This window comes from Ovis aries, chromosome 1, assembly GCF_016772045.2.
Source record: "Ovis aries strain OAR_USU_Benz2616 breed Rambouillet chromosome 1, ARS-UI_Ramb_v3.0, whole genome shotgun sequence".
Lineage (NCBI taxonomy): Eukaryota > Metazoa > Chordata > Mammalia > Artiodactyla > Bovidae > Ovis > Ovis aries.
In genome coordinates, this window is record NC_056054.1 from 275,625,790 (window position 1) to 275,653,689 (window position 27,900).

General features: G+C 38.5%; 1 protein-coding gene across 26 annotated transcripts in view; it reads right to left on the reverse strand.

Moving 5' to 3' along the window:
- TBC1D5 (TBC1 domain family member 5) overlaps positions 1–27,900 on the reverse strand; it is a 593,124-nt gene that overhangs the window by 501,247 nt on the left and 63,977 nt on the right. For 22 of the 26 annotated variants that reach the window (XR_009595889.1, XM_060396753.1, XM_060396793.1 and 19 more), the window contains one exon: positions 19,856–19,918. The gene's annotated coding sequence lies outside the window, so the exon portion shown is untranslated. Of the gene's footprint in view, positions 1–907; positions 19,919–27,900 lie in introns of all 26 variants that reach the window. The other 4 variants (XM_060396797.1, XM_060396810.1, XM_060396757.1 and 1 more) reach the window with 1 other exon arrangement.

Here is a 27,900-nt window from a genome sequence, read left to right on the forward strand (position 1 = left end):
AATCTGGAAGACAGGCCATGACACCTAAGAATGCTGGCAATCCACAGGTGTATGAGTAATGGACTCAAAGACATCTTTCTATTGAGAAGGTTCCATTTCAAATTTTCCAGGAAACAGCCTTGCATGCCACCTCTCAAAAAAAAAAATACAGAACTTCTATAATTTGGCTGAAAACAAGTGAATATGACATATGTGAAAATGGAAAATCTAACCACTATTTAAAACACAGCTTGTGATAAAAATCAATTCTAAATACTAACCCATAAACGTAACACAAATTTAAAATATAATCCGTATTTCTAATTTTCAAGTGCTATTTTTCAAAATATTTCTTTTAACAACTATCTGCTAGTCAACAATAACATAAGAACAAAAATCTTTGAACACTATTCTTCACTCTACCACCTATTACTTATGTTACATTAAGAAAATCAGACATTACATCTCATCCTAAATAAATGATTTTTAGATATAGCAAATATAACATGTAGAGAAATATACACTCTTCTTACAATCAGGTTGACTACCAAACACCATTTTTACAAGTGACATTACTTGCTTACATGAATAAAGCTAAATTTTTCAAGAGAATTACAGATGCTGATGGTGCTGGTACAAACTCCATGCTTCTGTGAAACACTGACAAAGACTATGAGAGAAAGAGAGAGATCTGCTCATCCAGAAAAAAAAGTGATTTCTAACAAACAGAGCAAACACACTGAGGAACAAAAACAAAACAACCCAATGGCCAAACCTGAAGTACCGGAGCACTACACTGTATCAGGTACAGTCGGAGCTCCGACTATAAACGACAGACACGTGCTGGATAGTCTACGTCAAAAGGAGTTTACTGGCTGGGTACTGGGTGGCCCAAAAGCTTGAGCCATAGCTGCAGAATCAGACTTACACTAAGGAAGGCAGGTCACGAGTCCTCCCCTACAGCCTAGGATGAAGCCCATAGCATCTGTTACTGCATCCAGTCACAGGCCAGGAAGGAACGCCTCATTAGCAGCCCTTAGACCCCACGTCCATGATCCTTCCAGATGCAGCTGTGTAGCATGCAGAAGCACCACGTGGCAGCCTTTAAGCATCCTTAGTCAAGGGAGGTGACAGGCAGCCTCCTACCTAAACTGGAAAGAGCGTCAAGGAAGGCCCCAGGCAGCTGAAGCCACAACATCCTCTATTAAGACGAAGGTCTGATAGTAGTCACACCTGAAGTGCATTTATTTTGACATGGCATCTTGCTCTCATCTACAGAAGTTCACAAATTGAAAGTTCATAAAAATTCATTCAAATCTCTTTATTAGATTTGCTTGTTATAATTCCCAATCTATTTTCAAGGCAAAGGGAAAAATTTACCCTTTCTAAAGTGATTCTATCAACCAATACAAGACTGAGTAATTTAGATGGGGTCTAGCAAGTTTCTTAATGCACTATAAGTAATGCCTCTTGCTTTATATTCTACCCGTCTGCTAATCTGGTTTCTTGCTTGCCTTTTTTGCTGCAGCTGTGCACCGGGTTAACTGTTTCAATGGTTTTCCTACAATAACCCACAAATTTTTTCCTGATCAGTGTGCTGTATGATTGGTTCTTTGTTCCTAAGATAATTATTTTACATTTGTCTACACTGAACTGCACTTGCCATCTGCTGGCCCAATCACCTAAACAATCCAAATCTTTCTGAATCTGATTGCATTGTTCCTCATTATTTCCTCTAGCTCCAATTTTAGGATCATCTGCAAACTCTGAGATCTTTTCTTTAAAGCTTGGACACATTTTATTTTAATATAGAGAGTTGTTGTTTTTTTTTCCAAGTGACCCTTTAGACCCTCCAGCTGAAATCTTCTTCCAACTTGAAAAGTTTCCATGAAGCTTATCGAAGGATACCTTCCAATTATAGTCAAGGCGCTGCTGGGAACAAAGCTGACTAGAACCTGCTCTGTGTCACCTCTCCTCCCTTCCACTGCACTTGTGCGCAGTCGTGCAGTCGTGCCCGCCTCTCTGTGGCCCCGTGGACTGCAGCCTGTCAGGCTCCTCTGTCGGTGGGATTTTAAAAGTGCATATGTCTTCTAAGTTTTTCACTTCCAAGTATCAATATTTTGAAGAAATGCAAACATTGTTTTTTAATATATAAATTTATGGTAATTTTTCTGAAATAACTTTCCTAAAGCATGCATGGCAAAATTTTCAACAACTTCCTGCATGTAAGACATTTAATTTACTCATTCAAAGAATATTTACACACACATTAGTTATGAGCTTGAGGTACACTGCAGCCTTATAACCTTGGTTCAATTATTTATATTCCAAAATTTCAGTTTCCTCCTGACAAGATTAACTTCTACAGACCTGATCACCTGAGCAACACGAATTGCCCATCATCTAAAGGTTGCCATACCAGAGCCACCATGCCTAAGATTTTTCTACTTCAATTTCCCATGCTACTCTGAATTATAAACCTTCCAATAAATTAGTATTTCTTTCGCAGTTTTTAATATTTTAATATTGTACATAGAAACCAATGTAGCCAAAATACCCTTCAAATTAGGTTTACTTGACAAATCTGAACAGAGTGCATTTTCATTGATTAATCATGATGCAAGGGGACAGATCTAAAGACATCTTTAGATCTGGGAAGAATCATTAGCTCCATAATCTTCCTTCAAAAAGGAAAGGTTCTGCTGGTTGTTTCTATGGGGTGGGATTGTGTGTACTTTTTATTTTCCAATTTTTCTGTAATTCTCTGCAATTTTTCTGTAGCATATTGTCCTTCTGATAAAAAAGAGACAGTGAAATGTTTAACACCATATTCTGAACAATAACTGAACACTTCGCAGCAGCAGCATTAAATGAAACACTATGTCAAAACACTTGAATAACAGAAAAATAACAAGTATTTTATTTATATTAAATAATACATAAGGGATCTAAAGGACACATTAAAGATTTCTTAATTTATTAAGCCCTCCTTTTTGAAAGAGCTATTGATTTGGAAGTAATGTTTCTCCTTATAAGGCACTTTTGAAAATCCATTAAGAAAAATTATTTTGATATGATGAATCTGCAAATAATAATTATTAGGTTGTCTTTAATCTAGGTTTGAGGATGAACCCTCTAATAACTGATTAGTCTGAGTTTCTTTTTAAACAATTACTAAGTGACACTAAGTTGTCTGCAGGGATATTTTACTTAAAGTAACACAAAAATACTTAATGAAACTTAATAAACCATTGACTTTTATTTCAGTCTCCCATTCACTAAAACTTTGCTACTCGAGTAATACTCCATATAAATAAAGGACTTTGACAAACTGCATTGAGTTGTATTAAAAGTCACAACATTCCACTTATTATTTTAATCTACCTGTTACCTCATAAAGGCATTTCAGTGAAAAACTACACGCATCTTAAACCTCCACATGCCTCAGAGCACAGGAAAAGAAACGTGTATGAGTAGCGACTCGCTTCCAGAGGCACAACATCAAGAGAGTTCAATAAACATTTACATATTTTAAGACCAGCTTAGCTTTTCGAGATTCTAGTTTGACTTTTTTATTCCTTGATTTTATGCTCTACGCTATAGACTGTATTTAAATTAGTAGCATCCCATGGTAGCCTGAAATTCAAGTCCAACTGAAATTCATTTGTGAAGCATCATGAAATATACAGGATAACTGAAATAATACACAATTATGTTACATCTAGTCTGTTAATCTCCCTACAAGATGAAACTAATACTCTCCTGTTAATACTCTTTCAAAGACTCTTAACGGTTTTCAACTGAATGACGTTAGAAGGAAAACCTCCTGGTCAAAATGAATTTGACTAAAGTCAATGAGAAAAGGTTACAAACCGTCTTTCACAGGCCACATCAACAAACTGCAGGAAGTAGTGTTCGTAACCCAAAAATAGAGCATGGAGGCAATCAGATCTTGATTCAAATCCCAGTTCTTCCACCTCCAAGCTGCTTAGCTGAGCACAAGCGGACTAGTCTCTTCAAGGTTCAATTTCTCCATCGTAACCAAGCACAGAATGATGTTTAACTACCAAGGTTTGTTAACAAATGAAATAATGTATAGAACACCAAACATAAAACTAAATGTTCAATAAATGATAGTTGGTGTCGGGGAGACCCCCTGGAGAAGGAGATGGCAACCCACTCCAGGATTCTTGCCTGGAGAATCCCATGGACAGCGGAGCCTGGCGGGCTACAGTCCATGGGGTCGCAAGAGTCGGACACGACTTAACTGACTAAACCACCACCACCTTCCCTAGCAGCTCAACTGATAAAGAATCTGCCTGCAATGCAAGAGACCTGGGTTCGATCCTGGGGTCGGGAAGATCCCCTGGAGAAGGGATAGGCTACCCACTCCAGGATTCTTGGGCTTCCCTGGTGGCTCAGCTGGTAAAGAATCTCCCTGTAATGAGAGAGCCCTGGGTTCGATCCCTGGGTTGGGAAGATCCCCTGGAGAAGACAAAGGCTACCCACTCCAGTGTTCTGGCCTGGAGAATTCCAAGGACTGTATGGTCCATGGGTCCATGGGACATGACTAAGTGACCTTCACTGCACTATCTGGATTGAAATTCTAAACCTAATTAAGATGTAACATAAACCTACCTCCTTAGAGTCTATAGACTCTAAGAAAAAGGGAAATCACTATTTCCTTAGCATTCTATAGGATCCTTCGTAAAACAAGCACAAAGTGAAAGTGAAAGTCACTCAGTCATGTCCAGCTCTTTTAGACCCCATGGATTATACACAGCGCATGGAATTCTCCAGGCCAGAATACTGGAGTGGGCAGCCTTTCCCTTCTCCAGGGGAATCTTCCCAACCCAGGGATCAAACCCAGGTCTCCGGCACTGCAGGCTGATTCTTTGCCATCTGAGCTGCAGGGGAAGCCCAAAATAAATGAAAGAACAGTTATTTACCATCACAAGATTGTTGTATTAAAGTACCTGTAAAATGCTTAAAATGGTATATGGCCTGTACTAATAAGTTCTAGAAAACAATCAGTGTGACCTAATAGGAGGAGTAGTTGCTCTCAGAGAACAGGCACACATCGGCTTAATAAATGTCTGTGAAGACAAATAAGTGAGTAAAAAGGTGACTGAATGAATACAACTTATCAAGATTCTTTCTTCGTACACAATCCTAAGGATCCCCTCAAAAATCCCGTATGTTTATGTTAAAGCTGAAAATCTGAGTGAAAACAAAGTGACTCTGATGTATTTTATAAACAAATTTCATGTTCTGGGTTTGAACATAAATAATTATTAAACTCTGATGGAGAAAGAAGAATTGACCATAATTCTAAGCATGAAGCATGCCCATTAAATGATGTGTATAATTTATTTCTGAAGGAGTTTTATTACAGTAGCCCTATTTTATGATGTTAGAACCAGGCCAGTCTAGATAAGCTTTCCTGCTAGGTCTTTTTACGGCTTCAAGGATCTCAGCAGCTTGCAGGGAACAGTGCAAGGAAGACCCTCACAACCTTTCAGGGGTGCTTTTCAAAACCCAGGCCACTAAAAACCAAGAATGATGAAAGGGGGCCGGTCAAATGGCAAGAGTGGTACTCTGTTAAAAGGTACTGTATCAAAACAGTGATTTGATCTCTAGCATGCTAATCATCTCAGTAGAAGCAGTTTTCTTTGTTGTTGTTTTTTTAAGCCTGAGAATAATAAAGAAGCTCAATTCTTCAAATATTTCACAAAAAATAAAGACAGTATCCCTGGCAACAGTGGAAGGTAAGTTCCAGTTTCCTTGCCACGTCACAGGAACCATTCTATGGCACTGGAAACAACAAAAAACGGCAACAAAGCTGACTTTAAAAAAAGTCATTTCCTTTCCAAACTGATAAACTTTGCACAAACTTGCCTCTGCCCATGGACTAAACAAACCGCAGCCCCAGCATCAAGGGAGGCGTGCACACATCTAGCAGGTGCTGCCGTTTATCACAGAACCGTCCAAAATAATTGGAAGTGACAGCCAGCACCACCACAAATGATTTATTAGTCTTTCACTCAGCTCTTCAGCTTCCTCGGGGCCAGAATAAATAATTTACCAACTCTGTATCTTCCAATCATTAATTCTTCCCTATGCATCCAAACTGCATTTAACTCTGCTGGGTTCAGTGGAATAAAACATACGATAGGAATATTTTTCCAAATACAGAACTATCTGACCATCTGAAAAGGCAGATTTGTCAGTCAAAATGTACAGTCCAGTGAAGAAGAGTCTCAGGGCTCAAAGTCAGCAACTGCAGGGGAGCTGGAGGGAATAAAGGCAAGAGAAGAGGAAAGGAAAGCAGAGCCCGGGAGAGAGCTCTTCCCGCTGAGGGCGGCTCCAGGGACGCTGGACGGCAGACCTGGGCAGCCACCTAAGCACACCGCCACTGGAGACCGCCAACCATGAGCACAGAGCATTCGCTAATTACTGCGTCCCCTAAGACACCCCTAAGTGATGGAAAGTACACAGTTCTCCCTCAAAAAAAGGTTGAAACTTTAAAACATGAACACACGGGATTTTTTTTCATGCAAATTAGACTTAATACAGGGCAGCTTCTTTAAAATATTTTAGTAGCTATCTTGAATGAGTTTATAAGACAACTACATACCCCTTGAAATTCATAAAAGAAAACACAGGCAAAAATCAAAGAAATAAATACTCCAAAATTTTTGACAATGACGGTAAAAGGTATGTCCATTAATTATGTAGAAAAAACATAGAAAACAAAAAAAAATTACATCTTAAATCCACTTTTGATGTACGCTAGTCTAGTCTCATTAAATCAGTATCTATGATTAAAAGAGAGATCATTTTTTGGTACATAATGTATTACATTGTTAGAGCAGCATCTGTTTATTGCACAGCATAAACATTTTTCAGCTTTCTGAAACTACTGATAGGCAAGAAGTGATATGGACCTAATTCTTTTTTATTCCAAGAATTACTCTCAGTGAAAGGGTTAATAACATTAATATTCTAATATCTGGCATTCTATGAAGCACATCAAGCTGGTGGACGCACAAGGAATTTCACAGAGTATTAGCTTTCTCTTCAGTAGTTTGAGAGAGAACCACAATTCAAATTTTAATGTGCAATACAAGGCTTTGTATATGTCTGAATATATGTCTTCCACCAAAATATGAAATGCATTAAAGTAAGTCCAACTAATGAAAATTATAAATGTGGAAAAGAATGGAATTTAGATAAAATTTTCAAATAATTTCTTAAAAACTCAAAAATGTTCACAAACAAGAGCGCATCATTTTCAAGACTCAATACTTTACTGTCATTAACTGAAACAATTATATAATTACCTAGGCACAAAAGCGTATTGTTTACATCAAGTCAAACCACGTCATATTTACACACAGACCAGTGCACTTGTTGCTATGGCAAAATAAACCCTCAGATGGCAGAGGTCCTAGCCTCCCACAGGGTAAAATAAAATAAAAATGTTGAAACTGGAAAATAAAAGGCATCTTTTTAAAACAAATATCAAAAAGACACACTAGAGATACTGTGTTTTCTCATAGGGGTAAGGGGGACAGGAGGACATTTTGAAACGGAGCAGCAGGACACGGTGGCCAGCAGTGCCGTCGGTTTTAAACAGCAGAGGGCCCTCAGCAAGGAAAGGGGGAGCGCTGCACAGCCTGCCGGCGCCACATGGCGAGGACGCTGCCTCACGCCCGCTCTGGGACACTGTGGCCCAAGAGCCGATGGCAGCCTGTCGGAGGAGGCCTGCCGAGCAACAGGGATATCTGTGGAATATCTGGGCCAAGTTTCGTGAGGCTTCAAAACACCCATCCAAAGAGAGAAACCCAAGCTGTGGTACCGATGTTGTGCTGCCATGGAATATTAAAGAGCAATTAAAATCAATAAACTAGATGTTTCAAAGGCAAAGAACAGCTCAGAAACAATGTTGGGTAAAAAAAGATTAAAAGGCAAACTGCATAAAGACTTACAGAATATTTCAGTTTAGTAAGAACACTTAATGAACACACAAATGCTAGCCTAAAAGCATGGACAGGAAAGATATAAACCAATTCCAGGATGGTGGTTATCTCTGGGAAAGGAAGAACTTTAAAACGTTTTTTACAAATATATACAGTAAACATTAGCATATGAATTCTGCATGGTAAATATCAACACAAGGTTGCCAGTTCTATTTATCGTCTGTATTTCTGTGACTATTTAAATGATTTCTTATATATTTTAAATTTAAGACATAATGTACATAATTTGTTTCCAAAAAAAGTAAGAGAATTTTACAATGTTTTACCTGAAACATGAGGGTCTACCTTTTTAAAAATCATGGCTTTGGTTGGTCTTCATATTAAAAAATTTTTAAATTCCAATCTAAAACACTAAAAATTCTATCCTCTTTTGACAAGTGATTTGGCTTAGTACCAATTTCAGATCATTAGTTCTCAGGAGACTCCAAGGTTTTATTTCAAAATTAGACTGAAAGAATTCACCACAGAGAGTTCCTAAGTAAGCTAAAAACACTCTTCCTGGGGGGCTGTGAATAACCGGTCCCATCATTTGTCTTAGAGCAAGCAGGCTGCAGCGCCTGCCTCGACTCTTCTGTTCTAACTCCCCAGTGGGAACCCATCGCTTCTCCGGTACGTTCCTTCTCATTTTCTCTGTTTACAGAAGGTATTAAGCTTCTATCTAAATATACATACATAGTCCTAGTTTAAGCCTTTATATGTATCAAATAAAATTTGACTCTAAAGAAATCAGAACCACAGTGACAAGCTTTCTAACTTGTATGAAAATTACTTGCAGTCGAATTTCAGTTCAGCCTCATTTCTTCACAGGCCTTTGGAAATATGACAGGTCATCTACAGCTAAATAGAAACAAGCTGCCTCCCATTTACAATTATACTTGTGCAAGAAAACAAAAGTTTAATGCACTTTATGTCACCATGAAGGAAACATTAAAGATACTGCTAATTTTCACAAAAAAATGATCAATATTCTCTCAAAGTAGCAACCATCTGATTTAAAGAATTACTGGCTTGTTATCTTAAACAAGAAATCATATTCAACTTATATTGATGTTTTCTATTTGAAGCGTGTCATGCAATATTGTAATTTATCTCATAAATCTACTAGAGTGTGATCAAATCCTATCAACTCTGATTGGCATAAATTTGAAACAATGAAGTAATCACATCTGTTAAGCAGTTCTAGTTTGCTAGACAACATTTTGAAAGTTTATACAGTAACACAGCTACGTTTTTTCTCCCTAAGACTGTCCTGCGCCTCACTTGAGCTTTTCCATAAAGTTCTGTTTGTGTCCTAGGTTCAGTGGGATTCAGACAAAAGATAAGAAACAGAGACAGAGGAAGTGTGAGAGATTAAATGACAGAAATGGTTGAAGTATGACTTCAAACACTCTAAAAATATTTTAACAAAACTCCAAATGAATTACAAGGCATCAAGACAGAAGAAAATAAATTCATTTGAATAAAAAAAATATAATCTAACTTTATCCTGAGACGACTACTGAAAATATATGAATGTTGAATTAATTAAAAATGCATGGACATGACACAGAATTCAAACCACGCTTATGGATTGAAACACTATTGTACAACAAAATCTACCACCAACTTCCTTGGTGCAAAATCCCTCATTTTTGAAACTTAAATGATTTTTATGAAAACATTATAATAGTATGTATATAAGTTAGTAGGTGAAAAATACAATATCCCCAAAGTACCTCTGGGTAATTTTTTAAATACTTCTAATTAGCAAGTGAACTCAAGGATAAAAATGACTAGACCCTAAAGATATATGGGGTAAATGGGCTAAAATGAGAAAGAAATATTAAAAATAAAATTTAGGACACTGTTAAGTAACTTCAAGTTATTGATCCTTATTGATTTATATCACCATGACTAAGATACAACTTAAGAGTATGTGAATATTCTACTAACGATGGCTAAATTATTATTACAAAATAAACTCCATCTGGGCCATTCACTGGCCATTAATTCCAGGCAGTGCTGAGACAAGTCTGCTCCTGCTGAACTCTGTCCTGGCTGCCCCTGCCGTGCACACATCTTGCCTCAGAAGCGACACCTCCTCAGCTTCCCTTCATGCCAATCACACACGCTCCGTACGTATTTGCTGATGGACTTATCTCAACAATTTCATTCTCTACCATTAAAACTGAAATAAATAAAACAAAACAATACGACTGAAGGAAAACTTCCCAGAAAGACACAACAGATAATTCTGCTGGTGAAACTTGACCCCAAGACAGTGACAGAGTTTCTTGACGAAATCTTCTGTTAATTCAGATGTTTTCCTTTTGTCTGTGGATATGGCAGGTTTTCACAAAACAAGTACATCCTATTTTCTTAGAATTTTCACTTGGAATTACTAGAATTCTTGCTGGCAACCCACTCCAGTACTCTTGCCTGGAAAATCCCGTGGAGGGAGGAGCCTGGTAGGCTACAGTTCATGGGGTAGCAAAGAGTCGGACACAACTGAGCGACTTCACTTTTGCTAACCAAAGATGGCAAAACTTTTTTCTCCATTCTCATTTCATTTCTATGATTTTGTCATATTATCTTTAATACATAAAACTATCCACTAGTCATCCATTTTCTACTATCTTAAAGCTTAATTTTTAATTACAGGCATAAAGAAATCAAAATTCTCATGACCACGCTAATTTAGCTTCAGTATAAAGACATTTTTGATTAGAAACTAACAATACTAATATTTTACATTTAAAAAGGTAAATTTTCATTAAGTTTTCTTTTCAATATATCTTCTGAAAAAACGGTATTGTTGCTATCTATCATCAATTTCATTTCTGTATTTTATGTTTTCATTCAAGGAGCACAATGCTTTGCACACAAAAACTGGTAAAAATAAGGTACTTCCTGTATTTATTACAAAGATAAGCAATGAACTAATTATTACAATATGGTATAATAAGTGTTTTCCAAAGGTTTGCAGGTGAGAAGACATCACTGAGAAATAAGGGGAAGCTTTCAAGAGCTGTGTATTGCAGGCTGAGTCAGCCACGAAAGCAGTAAGGTGTGAACAGCATATAGAAAGACTGACTTAACAAAGATTAACCACCTGGGCTTATTTTCTTCTTCCTCCCCAGACACAAAAGAGATCTTATTTTTGGAAAATCAGTAACTTTTCAAAGTATCTCATAAGAGAACTTACAAAACATACTGAGGAAAAGGTGAATCCTTTTGCCCCCAGCCCAGGAACACTCAACCCCACACACCCCACATCTACTACCCTGGAGCTGAATCTCCAAATACAAGAAATGGAAAAAGAAAATCAACTCTAAAAAATGGGAGAAGGGGAAGGGGATGAAAATCACTTCAGTTCAGTCATTCAGTCATGTCTGACTCTTTGCAATCCCATGGACTGCAGCACACCAGGCCTCCCTGTCCATCACCAACTCCAAGAGTTTACTCAAATTCATGTCCATTGAGTCGGTGATGTCATCCAGCCATCATATCCTCTGTTGCTCCCTTCTCCTCAATCTTTCCCAGGATCAGGGTCTTTTCAAATGAATCAGCTCTTCGCATGAGGTGGCCAAAGTATTGCAGCTTCAGCTTTAGCATCAGTCCTTCCAATTAACACCCAGGACTGATCTCCTTTAGGATGGACTGGTTGGATCTCCTTGCAGTCCAAGGGACTCTCCAGAGTCTTCTCCAACACCACACTTCAAAAGCATCAGTTCTTTGGCGTTCAGCTTTCTTTATGGTCCAACTCTCACACCTATACATGCCTACTGGATATGACTATACAGATGTTTCTTTCACAAAGTAATGTCTCTGCTTTTTGATATGCTGTCTAAGTTGGTCATAGCTTTTCTTCCAAGGAGCAAGCATCTTTTAATTTTGTGGCCGCAGTCACCATCTGCAGTGATTTTGGAGCCCAAAAAAATAAAGTCTGTCACTGCTTCCATTTCTGCCCCATCTGTCTGCCATGAAGTGATGAGATCAGATGCCATGATTTTAGTTTTTTGAATGCTGAGTTTTAAGCCAACTCTTTTCACTCTCCTCTTTCACCTTCAAGAGGCTCTTAAGTTCCTATTTGCCTTCTGCCATAAGGGTTGTGTCATCTACATATCTAAGGTTCCTGATATTTTTCCCAGCATTCTTGATTCCAGCTTGTGCTTCATCCAGCCTGGCATTTCACATGATGTACTCTGCATAGAAGTTAAATAAGCAGGGTGACAATATACAGCCTTGACATACTCCTTTCCCAATTTGGAACCAGTCCGTTTTTCCATATCCAGTTCTAACCGTTGCTTCTTGACCTGTATACAGGTTTCTCAGGAGGCAGGTACGGTGGTCTGCTATTGCCATCTCTTGAAGAATTTTCCACAGTTTGTTGTGATCCACACAGGCAAAAACTTTAGTGTAGTCAATGAAGCAGAAGTAGATGTTTTTCTGGAATTCTCTTGCTTTTTCTATTATCCAAAGAATGTAGGCAATGCTCTCTGGTTCTTCTGCCTTTTCTTAATTCAGCCTGTACATCTGGAATTTCTCGGTTCATGTACTGTTGAAGCCTAGCTTGAAGGATTTTGAGCATTACTTTGCTAGTGTGTGAGATGAGTGCAATTGTGCGGTAGTTTGAGCATTCTTTGGCATTGCCTTTCTACACGATTGGAATGAAAACTGGCCATTTCCAGTCCAGTGGCCATTGCTGAGTTTTCCAAATTTGCTGGCATTATTGAGTGCAGCACTTTCACAGCATCATCTTTCAGGATTTGAAATAGCTCAGCTGGAATTTCATCACCTCCACTAGCTTTGTTCATAGTAATGCTTCCTAAGGCTCATGTCTGGCTCTAGATGAGTGATCACAGCATTGTGGGTATTTTTTATGTACAGTTCTTCTGTGTACTCTTGCCACCTCTTCTTAATCTCTTCTGCTTCTGCTAGGTCCATACCACTCTGTCCTTTACTGAGCCCATCTTTGCATGAAAGTTCCCTTGGTACTATATACCTACTACACTTCAATTTTAAAAGATTAAAAGCAGCAAGTATTCCTTGACCAAAGATGCCACAGAGATTGGAGGGAATTCCCATGACAAAGATTTAGTCTGCAGGTTAACAATCTCTACATTGGACCAGTATCAACAGACTGCTGCACATTTATCTCTCAAGTTACGCTCATACGCACTATCAACAGTTATCACTTTGAAGATAAGTAAAATCATTTATCTAAACAAAAACACAGGTACACACACATTTTTACCCGAGATATGGTTTAACTGTATTATTTTATAATTTGGTTTCACTTAAAAAGCAAACAGAATGAGTGTATAGTTTCTGTTAAGCAAGGAGATGATTCTGAGAAATTAGCAACTGCTCAAAATGCCTGTCGATGATGACATCAGTTATCTATTTCAGAGTCACACCACTCCCCCATAATTGGTTGGTTATCATTAGTTACTTTTCAGATTTTAAGTGAAAAAGTAAGCTCATTCTATTTGGGTGCCTTGTAGACAGTATCTCATTTTTCAATCCCATTATTATGGATATTTTATATGCAGCTAATTTTCACTTACAAATTATCAAAGAAATCAGAGTTAGCCCCTATATTTCTAACTAGACAAGTGTTTTTGCTAAAATATTTTTCTGTGAATTGTTGGCTTTGACATTTTCTTCATCCACAGAAGAAGCTCCAATCTAATCTGGAAGCATCATTTCAGTGTAAGAATTAAAAGAACTGTAAAGAATAAGTGCACATTTCCAAAACAACGGTTCTCAGTCCCACACATCCAATGCCCCTTCATTCCCTGAACTATCCTGAGCTGAGATTCAGAGTTAATAAAATCTAACTACATACAGAATACTTTTCAAAAAATCAGTACTAATTCCTAACCACAACAAATGCTTAGGCATAACTATTCAAGAGGGAATAAAGCAGTCCCATATTTGTACCTATATAATAAGTTCAAATCAAAAAGGAAAAAGATTACAAGTTATTCTCTATAAAAAGTACAAAAAAAGAAAAGAGAAGAGGTACAGGAGAATTCTAGAATAAAAATTAGTACTGTGATAAGTGATTATAAACAAAAATTAAATTGAAGGTGATAAGACAGAAATAACCTTTAATGAAATAATGATTGAAATGTCAAGATAAATTATATATTGTTAAAAGGAGAAAACTACGAAGTATGGTATTAGTGCAACGGACCTGGGTTTTATTTTTAAGTGTAGTGTCAAAATAATTATTAATATTTATGCTAAGGTTGTTACCCTGCAGGTACAACCTACCCCAGAAAACCTACACCTGCCTAAGCTATTAAGTCTCCAGTAGTTAAAAATACTGCAACAGACCATATATTTCCAAAATATAGAACCACCAGTGGAGTAAGTAAAGAAATGTAAAAAGTTATATAAAAGTTGCTTATTGGGGTTGGTACCAAAGTAACAGTGGTACAACACAAACATACACCATAACAGTGAAGAATTTTAAAACACGTGTTTACCAACGTATTCGTCATTCTAAAAACAGACCTTTACCACTTAGGATGGCAATCTTGAAATAGCTTTAAACATTCCTTATCAACTAATAAAATTCAATTCATTTAGATGCAAACAATTTTAAATTGAGTTTGTTTTTAAGAGTCTTAAATACTCTCTATCACATATCTGCAATCAGAGCTTCCAGGAAACTGCATTGCTGAACTGAAAACTTTTCGACTAGATTATCTAGTTAGAAATGCTATAAATCAGCAAGTGGAAAGAATGTGTGAAGTAAGCACAATTTTGAGAGAACTTCTTCACTCTACTTAAGGTTCCTGATTCCCAACCATTAAATGTCAGAAGCATTCCCACAATTTTTGTGACAAGTGACAGCTCCCCTCCTTAACTGCCCAAATTCTCATCAGCCTACACCACGCTTGCTTGGAAATCATACTTTACAATATCAAAAAACGTGCTTCAAACACAGAAGGAAACACTTTTATCAACTAAAAATTATAACTTGTCGATTTTATCCTCTTCCAAACATTCTTTCTTCAGCCTATATTTTTTTTCTTATTTTTTTTTAGTTTTTTATTTTTTAAATTTTAAAATCTTTAATTCTTACATGCGTTCCCAAACATGAACCCCCCTCCCACCTCCCTCCCCATAACATCTCTCTGGGTCATCCCCATGCACCAGCCCCAAGCATGCTGCATCCTGCGTCAGACATAGACTGGCGATTCAATTCTTACATGATAGTATACATATTTTTTTGTACGGTATACTGAGGCTAACTTAAAGAGATCTGTTATCCACTCTAGGACATAAGCATATTCTGCTTATATAAGGTTTTTAACAGAAAGCTTTCCTATATAATGGCCTTTTCAGTATTTCAACTTTTACTTAGCTAAGTTAAGGTCAAAAGTGGAATCTGGTCACTGGACTGTGCGTGCACAGGCGCGCGATGCTTCTCCAGCTTCATGCGTGTGCTTTCATTTTGCTTTTGTTGCTGCAGTCTTGTCTGGTGTTTAGCGTTTCACTAAACAGCATCAATACTAAGGCAATGCATTAGTCAGAACAGGATGCAGTCTTATTAAAGACTGCTATGTGTCAACACTATCTAGTGCCCTAAAAAGAAACCCCTGGAGGACAAGAGGCCCCTTTTACCCTGCAAACTCTAAATTTAATAAGGTTCTATTTAATTAGTGCAGAATTCAAATACACTGTATTCATGCCAAATTTTGCAACCACATGGGAGGTAGGGGAAAGATACTTCAAACACTTCCATGGGAACAACCTTAGGTTGCTGTCTTAAAATATCAGTGCAGGACCCAAACTACTTCACATGCTATCCACAAAATGGATGAGGTGTGAAAGAAAGTCTGTGTTTAACATGACCTTTGGCTGTACTTTCTCTTGTTATAAAGGAGCTATTCTCAGAGCCAACACATAGGCCATGTTCCTACTCGTATAGTTACAGTACTATTTTACCAAGTGCCTCATACTGTGACAAACTTCAGACAGAATATATGGAAGTGCTTACCTTTGTTACAAGGCATAATAGGCTTTTCTGAACAAAAAGAGTGAGGAATGTATGAATAAGAACTACTGCATGAGAAGTTTTTCTTTTCAATATACATTCAAATACAAATATGCCAGTGTGGTTACCTAGGTTCAACTTAACAAGTCATTTATACTCTAAATGCCAAAAACAACCCTAGAAAATTAAGGTTAATATCTAGTAATGACTTTATTTAAACACATGTCAAGAGGGAATTAAAAAGAAAACTATGTAAAAACTAAACAGTTTCAGCAACTCTCTTCTACAGACCCTCATATCCCCACAGACTCTCACCAAGGAACACAGTTGTTTTCAGAAATCCATCGTTTTGACAAAACAGCTAACTTATCAATATAAATGACATGCAACATATTTTAAGGGAAAAAAGACTACTGGATCATATAATAAAAAAATTATAAATTCTGAAGGTCTAACAAATAGAAATAGTTTTCCATATAATGTCAAATTTATCAGAAGCTGAAACAAGTATTAAAAGTCCTGTAATGGGGCTTCCCTGGTAGCTCAGAGGTGAAGAATCCACCTGCCAATACAGGAGACGCTAGTTTGATTCCTGGTCTGGGAAGATCCCACATGAGCCTGTGAGTCATGCCTCCTGGCTGGTGCTCTAGAGCTCAGGCCACAGCCACCGAGTCCACGGTCTCCGCTACAGAAGGCCACGTGCTCCAGAGTCTGCTCTGCAGCCAGAGAAGCCACGCGAGCAGGAAGCCTGGGCAGCAACTGGAGAGCAGTCCCCACTCGCCACGACCAGAGGGGAAAAGCAGCCCACAAAGCAATGAAGACCCAGCACAGCCAACAATAAATAAATAAAATTATGTTTTAAAAATCCCACAAGGTATGCTATGAAGAAAAACTTTAGAGCTACTATCTATTCTACTATCACCATGTTTTCCATACTCATCTTTCTGTTCCCAACAGCAATACTTCTTTACTTTCACCTTTTAGGTTTTTTTATTTTATTCCATTGGCTCCAAAAGCTATAAAACATCAGAATCACATTTTATAAAAGTCATAAACACAAACTGCCTAAGTTGGTTAACAAAAACACATAAATACTGGCCATAACAGAAGTGTGTTTTATCACAAAATATTTTTTAAAATATTACACATGAATTAAGACTTCTCTTAAATATGCATTATCAACACTATAACTACTCAATAAGAATCTGAGATGTTACTAGGGTCACCACAGGTCTCGATTCACCCAGGATGGTACCAGTTCACACCTACTGTTCTGGCATTCATACAACTGCAGTTATTTATGGTACTCACACTGTCACCCAAGATTTGACTTAACAGAGCCCTGGAAATGGCCGTGGGCTTAAGAGTCAAAAGAAGTCGTCTGAGCATTAGATATCCAGCAGGCAAACGTTCAATCTCCCTGAGGTACAAATTAGTCTTCAGTATTTAATATGGATACAGAATTGTAAGAAAAATCAAATCAGAAAATTCAAGAAGCTCCATACTACCTACTGGTTTAAAAATGACCAAAAGTAATACAAAGTGAAGACAGCTGGCAAGAGAAGCCTATCAGAGACATAAACAACCACAGCCTCTAAAACAACAAACAGAAGCAACTCAAGTGAAAACTACACTATACCAACTACACGTTTGGAACTGTAATGGGCTAAGAAGGGCCCTGGGAATCAGACTAATTTAGTACCAGTTTCAGCGCCATTACTTACTGTCAGCTGTGTGGCAATGAGCAAGTTCCTAAGTCTGTTTCCTCATCCAAAATGAAGATGATAAGCACACTTTCCTCACTTGGAAGAGTAGCAAATAATCCATGTAAAGACAGGAGCACTGCGACCAGCACGGTGCCTGCACGCAGTACGTGCTCAATAAACGCCTGCTATCCCCATGGCAGGCTCCCCTGCTGCCTCCTCTCAAAAACTAGTCCTCCGAGAGTATTCAGGGGGCAACACCACACACCTGTGCATGGGTGTGCACACACGTGTATCTGAAGCTTTCGATTAACATCACTTGGATGGCACAGCTCGTGTTCGCAGATGCATACACTAGCACTGGAGACCCTACCCGACCCTGGGGAAGGCTGCTTTTGTCTCTGAAAGAAGTCCACAGTGGCATCTTGAAGCACATTTTAAAATAAAATTCCATATCTAACAGTATCTGTAGTTGTTCATCTCCAGAACAGAAGAGTCAAAGATATGTATAATACACATATTTTAAATTCACAAATATAAATCAAAGGAAGACACTCCCTTTAAGGCAAGCATATGAAGGCACTAAAGCAATATCCCAATTAAATATTCATATAGTCAATATTTCAAAATGAGAATTCTGGGTTTACATATGCACATTTTACAATGCTATAGTGAAACCTTTCTACAGAGGTCATTCTCCCCATATTTCACAGCATATATTTCAAAATGTACAATGTTTTATCCCTCTGAAGTGTTAAAACTGTGACGTGCACAGTAACTCACTGCAGGCAAACCCAGGAGGAAAGCCATGTTGTGCACATGATACCCTTAACCCAGACAATTGCTTTAACCTACTGATTAAACCCATTCGAAAAGGAACACATATAACATGTTCCATCTTATGATTATGAAACAGCATCAGAACGAAGAAGAAATATTTCATTTGGAGAAAAATAGAAACTTTGCAGATGAGTATCACTATGAGGTAAAGTCAGAGAAGCTGTAGCTTACATTTATAAAGGCCTCTGTCCATTTTTAGCTCATTAAAATAAAGGGATTTGAAACTTTCCACAAGGAATATGGTATAAAATACATGTCATGAAAAATGATATAGAAATCCATATAAACATCATGCTGCTTCCCAAATACAAATATAACAGGAATTTTTTTTTTAAGAAAACAAACCCTGTATCAGTCAACTTTATATCTTAGGGATCCAAATCTAAGTTGGACATCATTTCTCTGAACTTTCCTAAAAACATTCCAGTAGTAAAACAGCTTTGCCATTAAACTCCATTATCTATCCTAAATCAACCGACCTGCTCTTTAGAGCTACCAAGGATAATGAAGACTGACGTTTACATGTTCTGTCTCAGTTTACGGACTGTAGGCTGTATCATTAATCTGTAAATGACTCTACAATGAGTATCCACATAACAAATATTCTATCAGCAGTAACCCTAAACAGGTAAATTTAGAGCTAAACAAAGCATAACCGAACTTTTATAACTACTATAAATTACTTTAAAAAAAAAATCCCTGGGCATTGCAATGAATACACTTTTGCCTTAGAGCTAATGCTTTAATTTTAAAGAGCCACAGAGAAAAAATCAAAACTAGTCAGTGACAATGCAGCGCCTAAAAGCAATGAGCTCGAAATTAAGTCATAAATAATTTAAAGCATGTCATGAAGATGTATTAATAATTCATCAGATAAATAATTTACTAAATAATCGAATAAATAAATAATGAAATACATAAATAAATCAGCAAATAAATAATTCTGCAAAATAACCTAAACAATAAGTCACCCAAACAAATCACAAACCTACGAAACTACAATGATTCTTTGGATTCTGATAGTTTTAAATAAGCAGATGTACATAAACTAGATCAATCCTTGTTAGAATTAGAAGTACTTTTCAATGCTATTGGTAAAATCCTCATCTCAGTACATAAGAACACATTTTCAATTTTTAAAAGACTGCACAGGATTAGTTCTTATAAATTATTAACACAATTATAATATATCCTCCTCTACATTTTACATATAATATCTCTGCCTAACATATTTCCCCCAAACAACTGGATACTTAAAATAGTCTTAATTTACAGTTCTTTTTCAAAGCAATACTTACAGTACAATAGTGCTATGGTCTTTCTGATAGCTTTCCTATCTTCACCAAGTCTCTGGAAATTTTCTGCAGGGGTAGAAAAATAAGAATAACCTTAATTATTATAGATGGCATTTCATTCACTAGTGAACAATGCTTTATGATTCTACAAAGTAGCGGTGGGAAGTGGAGATTAGTACTTGCAAACTTTGCCAAGGTTTTAGAAGTCTGTAGTAGACTAAACACAAGCCGACAGAGGCCAGAGTCCTCTCCTGGAGCTGGCATACAATCTGTTACAAGTGGCGGGATTTCAGACGTGAAGACAAAAACTTCCAAGACAAAGAGACTGTCTGACATCTAATGCTATCAACAATGTGAGAAGCTCACGGTCCTTGAAAGAACACATGAGGTCACTTAACTGTTACAGTCTGAATGTGGCAACAACCTATGAGAGCACCACTCACAGTCAAGACACAACTGGCCACATAAACCAGTCTTCATTTAACACTTCAGGTTTTTATCCACCCACAGTATTATGGGCTCTTGAAGTCCATCAACAGCAGATCCCAGGCTGTGATAGCCTTTCCCACGGAAATAAGAACTCTGTAATGAGCGTTTGACACTTTTAAGGAAATAAATCCAAACAGTGTAACACAACATCTGACAAGAAGGAAACTAAAAGTATTTTCTACAATTTATCTCAATGAATTTTCCAATCAAGATAGGTAATATTTTTCTATTTCATAATCAGGGAAAATGAGACTCATATACTGCCTGTGATCCCTGGCTGGCAGGAAGAGTCTAACTGCCTACACAACTTCACGTGAAGGGTCGGTGAACTGCAGACTCCTTAAATTTGAGCCTACCCTTAAAAACATAGCGAATCCTAAAGCATTGTAAATTCATTAGAGCAATGGTTTTGCCTCCCAGAGGACATTTATTGGCATGTTCAATAAAAAGAATATTTATTCACAATAAGCAGATAGAGATCAGGGATGCTGCTAAACGTCCTAAAATATAAAGGGTGGTCTCCTACAGCAAAGCATTATCTGGCCTAAAATATTAATAGTGCTGAGGGCAGGAGACTCTAGCATAGAGTAAAACGTCCATAAGCACTGTGCCGTTTTCCTACATAATAAAATAACATTTTCTTCAGGGATGTAATCTTTTTTTATATGAATAACATTGTACGTAGAGGATACCCTAAATAAAAATGCATATACTGTGGAGAATGTGTATACGGGAACTCTCTGTACTTGCTAATTCTTTTATAATATAAAACCTACAATTTCTCAAAAAAAAAAAAAGTTTATAAACTTTTAAAAATATGTATTCTTCAGTACGTATTTTCAGATCATAAGCTCCTTATTGCAAAATTCAGGCTTAAACTGAACTGGGGAAACCACTAGATCATTCAGGTTTGACCTAAATTAAATCCCACATGATTATACAGTGGAGGGACCAAGAGATTCAAGGGATTAGATCTGGTAGACAGAGTGCCTGAAGAACTACGGACAGAGGATCATACCACTGTATAGGAGGGGACTAACCAAAACCACCCCCAAGGAAAAGCACTAAAAGAAGGAAAAATGACTGTCTGAGGAGCCCTTACAAATAACTGAGAAAAGAAGAGAAGTGAAAGGCAGAAGAGAAAGAAAGAGATTTACCCAACTGAATGTAGAGTTACACAGAATATCAAGAAGAGCTAAGAAAGCCTTCTCACGCGAACAACACAAAGAAATAGAGGGTAACAACAGAAAGGGAAAGACGAGCGATCTCCTCAGAACTGGAGATCCCAAGGGAACATTTCATGCAAAGATGGGCTCGGTGAAGGATGAAAAAGGGCAAGGACCTATCAGAAGCAGAAGAGACTAAGAAGAGGTGGCAAGACTACACAGAAGAACCTACAAAAAGGTCTCAAAGACCCAGACGACCAAGACAGTGTGGTGCCCACCTAAGGCCAGACATCCTGGAGTGTGGAATCAAGGGGGCCTTAGGAAGCGTTATTATGAACAAAGCTAGTGGAGGTGATGGAACTCCAGCTGAGCTATTGAAAATCCTAAAAGATGATGCTGTGAAAGTGCTGCACTCGATATGCCAGCACTTTGCTGAAAACTCGGCAAAGTGTCACAAGATGGGAAAAGGTCAGCTTTCATTCCAATCCCAAAGAAAGGCGACGCCCAAGAATGCTCGAACTACCTTGCAGTCATGCACGTTTCACTCGCTAGCAAGGCTATGCTCAAAACCCTTCAAGCAAGGCTTCAACAATAGTGAACCAAGAACCTCCAGATGGGCAAGCTGGATTTAGAAAGGGCAGAGCAACCGGAAATCAAATTGCCAATCAACTAGGTCACAGAAAAGGCAAAGGAATTTATTTAAAACAAAAAAAAAAAAAAAAAAGGGAAAGAAATCTACTTCTGCTTGACTACGCTAAAGCCTCTGACTATGTGGAGCATAATAAACGGGAAAATTCTTAAAGAGATGCCTCCTGAGAACACTGTACGAGAGACAAGAAGCCACAGTTAGAATGAGACACAGAACAATCTACGGGTTCAACGTTGGGAAAGGAGTACGTCTAGGCTGTATACTGCCATACTGCTTATTTAACTTATATGCAAAGTACATCATGTGAAACGCTGGGCTGGATGAATCACAACCTGGATTGTGACTGCTGGGAGAAATATCAACAACCTCAGATATGCAGATGATGCCATTCTAAATAAGAAAGGGAAGAGGAACTAAAGAGCCTCTAGATGAAGGTGAAAAAGGAGTGAAAAAGCTGGCTTAAAACTCAACATTCAAAAAACTAAGATCAGGGCATCCAGTCCCATCACTTAATGGTAAACAGATGGGGAAAAAGTAGAAACAGTAGCAGAATTTATATTCTTGGGCTCCAAAATCACTGTTGATTGTGACTGCAGCCACGAAATTAAAAGACGCTTACTCCTTGGAAGAAAAGCTGTGACAAAATTAGACAGCATATTAAAAAGCAGAGACATCACTTTGCCAACAAAGGGCCAACTAGTCAAAGATATGATTTTTCCAGTAGTCACGTACAGATGTGAGAGCTGGACCGTAAAGACGGCTGAGTGCCGAAGAACTGATGCTTCCAATCTGTGGTGCTGGAGAAGACTCAGACGGCAAGGAGATCAAACCAGTCAGTCCTAAAGGAAAGCAACCCTGAATATTCATTGGAAGGACTGAAGCTGAAGCTTCAATACTTTGGCCACCTGATGAGAAGAGCTGACTTATTAGAAAAGACACTGATGCTGGAAAAGATTGAGGGCAAGAGGAGAAGGGGACAACAGAAGATGAGATGGCTGGATAACATCCCTGACTCAGTAGACTTGATTTGAGCGAACTGCAGGAGATAGTAAAGGACAGGGAAACCTGGCATATTGCATTTCATGGGGTTGCAAAGAGTTAGACACGACAGTGAGTGAACAACATATTCTTTCACTAAAGTTATGAATAACTGTCTTAGAATCAATACCCCCAAAATACATCTAAAGTTATAAAAACAATTTAAATTTGTCAAAATTTTCCTAACAAAGTTAATGAGAGCATTAAAAGTCACAATTATGACCTAACTTTGTCTAAGTGACTAGCCAAGATATCTATAAGTATTACAAATTCATAGGGCTGTAGAATATTAATACACTACAATTAATTTAGTGATTTTGCCTAAAAGTCCTATGTTTTCTGCAATCTTTGTGATAATTATTAAAATCATTTGAGAACAAAATTCATTAATATATCATCAAAGAACTCCAGAAAATATGTATCAAGTAATTTTCCATTCAATGCCAATTAACCTCTCTCCAATCTCATGGCTTAACGGTAAAGAATCTTTCTGCCAATGCAGGAGATGCAGGAGACATGAGCTCCATCCCTGGGTCTGGAAGGTCCCCTGGAGGAAGAACTGGCAATCCACTCCAGTGTTCGTGCCTGGAAAATTCCATGGACAGAGGAGCTGTCAGGCTGCAGTGCATGGGGTCGCAAAGAGTCAGACGCAACTGAGTGACTGAGCACGCACACACACCATCTCAGGCAGAGCTGATACGCTGCACGCTTCCTCATACTGGACCTACTGCGTTACACACAGAGTATCAAACAACGGCATCCTTCATCAGCGAGGATTAGATTACATCCTTCCCTAGCCAAAAACAGTTTAATAATTATAATGAGTTAAATGAGAGAAAAAAAAACTGAGGGAGAGAATTGCTCCCATGTAAACATCTTGAAGTGGACAATCAAAGGCTGATGTGGCAGCTCTAAGTATCAGGGGTCCGAATTCCTTCCCTCTTTTTGCTCTAGCATTTACTGTTATATTAAAAGTCACCTTGTACTCTAAGAAGGCTATAGGGACTCCAGCTACTACCCCTATCTCGCAAGTAGCAGAAAGAAAGAAGGGGAAGAAAGGCCCACCCATTCTCTTTAACGGTCGTATTTCACAGTTTCAACGGTCAAGTTTCAGCTCGTCAGCTATCATCTAGCCCCTCTGCCCACACGCAACCATGTGAGGGACAGGAAACCTTCCCCAAGCGTGGTCATCGACAGAACCGAGATTCCTGGGCTTTCCTCGTGGCCCAGTCAGCGAGAACCCACCTGCCAGTGCAGCGGGGGCGCGGCCCACTCTTGTCCGGGAAGACCCCATGTGCAGCAGGGCAGCTGAGCCCCGTGCCACAGCTACTGAGCCTGTGGTCTGAGTCCTGCGAGAGGCAACCACTGAGCCCACGCATCCCAGAGCCTGTTTCTCACAACAAGAAACCACCACAGCGAGAAGCCCACACACCAGCCACCAGAGAGGAGCCCCACCTGCTGCAGTCAGAGAAAGCCTGCGGGCAGCAGTCAGGACCCAGCACAGCCTCAAGAAACAGGTAATCCTTTTAAAAACACTGCGATGTTTCCTATTAAGAAAGAAATTTTGCAGGGCAAATTATGAGAGGCAATTTAAGGTGGAGATAACACTTCAAAGAAAATGGGAGATACACTCAAATTTTTCATTTACAGTGGTTCACAGCAAATACAAATATGTATGCATGGGTGTATGTGAGTATATATATTTATGAAAGAAAATCTAAATGTTTAACAATAGGCGAATGGTAAATAGATTTGAGGATAATCTCAAAACAGAATGCTCTATAGATACCAAATACCACTTCAAACAATTTTATAGATACAGAGGAATGTTCACAATATTACATGAAAGAACAGGCTACCGAACATTTCATACAGAATAGTCCCAATTAAAGAAATACACATACAAACACACAGCCTGCAGGCACGCTGCTGCTTCAGTAGTGACCAGCTCCTAGCCCACCAGGCTCCTCTGCACGTGGGAGGCAAGAAGACTGGAGTGGGTTGACCCTACCTTCCTAACCCAGGGGGTGAACCCGCATCTCTTATTTCTCCTGCATTGGCAGGCAGGCTCTTTCCCAGTACTGCCCCCTGGGAAGCTTTATACACAGAATATACTGATATGTACACAGAGGCACATTTTGTATCTATGTGCATATAGAGAGAGGTTTCCCTGATGGCTTAGCAGGTAAAGAATCCACCAGCAATGCAGGAGCCACGGGTTCAATCCCTGGGTTGGGAAGATGCCCTGGAGAAGGAGACAGCACCCATTCCATTATTCTTGCCTGGAAAAAACCATGGACAGAGGAACCTGCTGGGCTACAGACCAAAGGGTCACAAAGAAATGGACACAACTGAGCGGCAAAGCACACAGAGACAGACAGAGGCCACGCAAAAGGCAGGAGAACAGAATTAAATGGCAACAGTGGTTTAGGCTACGGGAAGCAATACGCTTTCATTTTCCCCATTCCTTTCATTGCTTTCTAATTTTTCTACAATGAACACACAATATGCCTATAATTTTGTTCATGAAGATTTTGGCCTACATGAAGAAAACCACCTTAAAAAGGCAATTAGATTCAAGCTTTAAGTTGCTCCTTGGAATTTCATAATAACAAAAAGAGGAGGAGGGAAATCTATAGCTGAACTGTATTTTTCCCAACAGGGGCAAAATACACATTTCTCCTGAGTTGGTGGTAAGACGCTAACTTCTTTATGCCCAGCTTGTTTTCAACTTACTGACACACACATATCACATTTGTCAGCTTCACACAACTCACTCCTAAGCAGATGCTGTATCCATCACCCCTAAGAATCTATCCCACTATAGTGATTGCTTTGTTCACCTCATTCTGTAGAACTAATCATTTGTACTTTCAGTTCAGTTCAGTCGCTCAGTCGTGTCCAACTCTTTGCGACCCCATGAATCGCAGCACGCCAGGCCTCCCTGTGCATCACCAACTCCCAGAGTTCAGGCATCTACAAATCCCTCCACTTTTTACATTTCTATTTTTCTTAGTTCTACTCCACTCTATTATAAACTGGATCCATCTAACAGAAATTACATCTTTCTCATATATTTGTAACTATTTTGCATTGTCTTGAATGCAACCACTAATCTATGGGCCATGTCTGTAATTCCATCATTTCAAAAATGTATGTAAAACTATAAAACACTGGTGAAAGAAATCAAAGAGGACACTAATAGATGGAGAAATAAATCATGTTCATGGGTTGGAAGATTCAATATAGTGAAAATGAGTATACTACCCAACACTCTACAGATTCAATGCAATCCCTATCAAGCTACCAGAGATATTTTCACAGAGCTAGAACAAATAATTTCACAGTTTGTATGGAAATACAAGAAACCTCGAATAGCCAAAGCAATCTTGAGAAAGAAGAATGGAACTGGAGGAATCAACCTGCCTGACTTCAGGCTCTACTACAAAGCCACAGTCATCAAGACAGTATGGTACTGGCACAAAGACAGAAGTATAGATCAATGGAACAAAACAGAAGCCCAGAGATAAATCTACACATCTATGGACACCTTATTTTCCACAAAGGAGACAAGAATATACAATGGATTAAAGACATCTCTTCAACAAGTGGTGCTGGGAAAACTGGTCAACCACTTGTAAAAGAATGAAACTAGAACACTTTCTAACACCGCACACAAAAATAAACTCAAAATGGATTCAAGATCTAAACGTAAGACCACAAACTATAAAACTCCTAGAGGAGAACATAGGCAAAACACTCTCTGACATAAATCACAGCAGGATCCTCTATGACCCACCTCCCAGAATACTGGAAATAAAAGCAAAAATAAACAAATGGGAACTAATTAAAATTAAAAGTTTCTGCACAACAAAGGAAGCTATAAGCAAGGTGAAAAGACAGCCTTCTGAATGGGAGAAAATAATAGCAAATGAAGCAACTGACAAACAACTAATCAAAAATATACAAGCAACTCCTGCAGCTCAATTCCAGAAAAATAAACGACCCAATCAAAAAATGGACCAAAGAACTAAATAGACATTTCTCCAAAGAAGACATACGGATGGCTAACAAACACGTGAAAAGATGCTCAACATCACTCATTATTAGAGAAATGCAAATCAAAACCACAATGAGGTACCATTTCACGCCAGTCAGAATGGCTGCAATCCAAAAGTCTACAAGCAATAAATGCTGGAGAGGGTGTGGAGAAAAGGGGACCCTCTTACACTGTTGGTGGGAATGCAAACTAGTACAGCCACTATGGAGAACAGTGTGGAGATTCCTTAAAAACTGGAAATAGAACTGCCTTATGACCCAGCAATTCCACTGCTGGGCATACACACCAAGGAAACCAGAACAGAAAGAGACACATGTACCCCAGTGTTCATCGCAGCACTGTTTATAGTAGCCAGGACATGGAAACAACCTAGATGTCCATCAACAGACGAATGGATAAGGAAGCTGTGGTACATATACACAATGGAGTATTACTCAGCCATTAAAAAGAATACATTTGGATCAGTTCTAATGAGGTGGATGAAACTGGAGCAGATTATACAGAGTGAACTAAGCCAGAGAAAAAAACACCAATACAGTATAGTAACGCATATATATGGAATTTAGAAAGATGGTAATGATAACCCTGTATGCGAGACAGCAAGAGACACAGATGTATAGAACAGACTTTTGGACTCTGTGGGAGA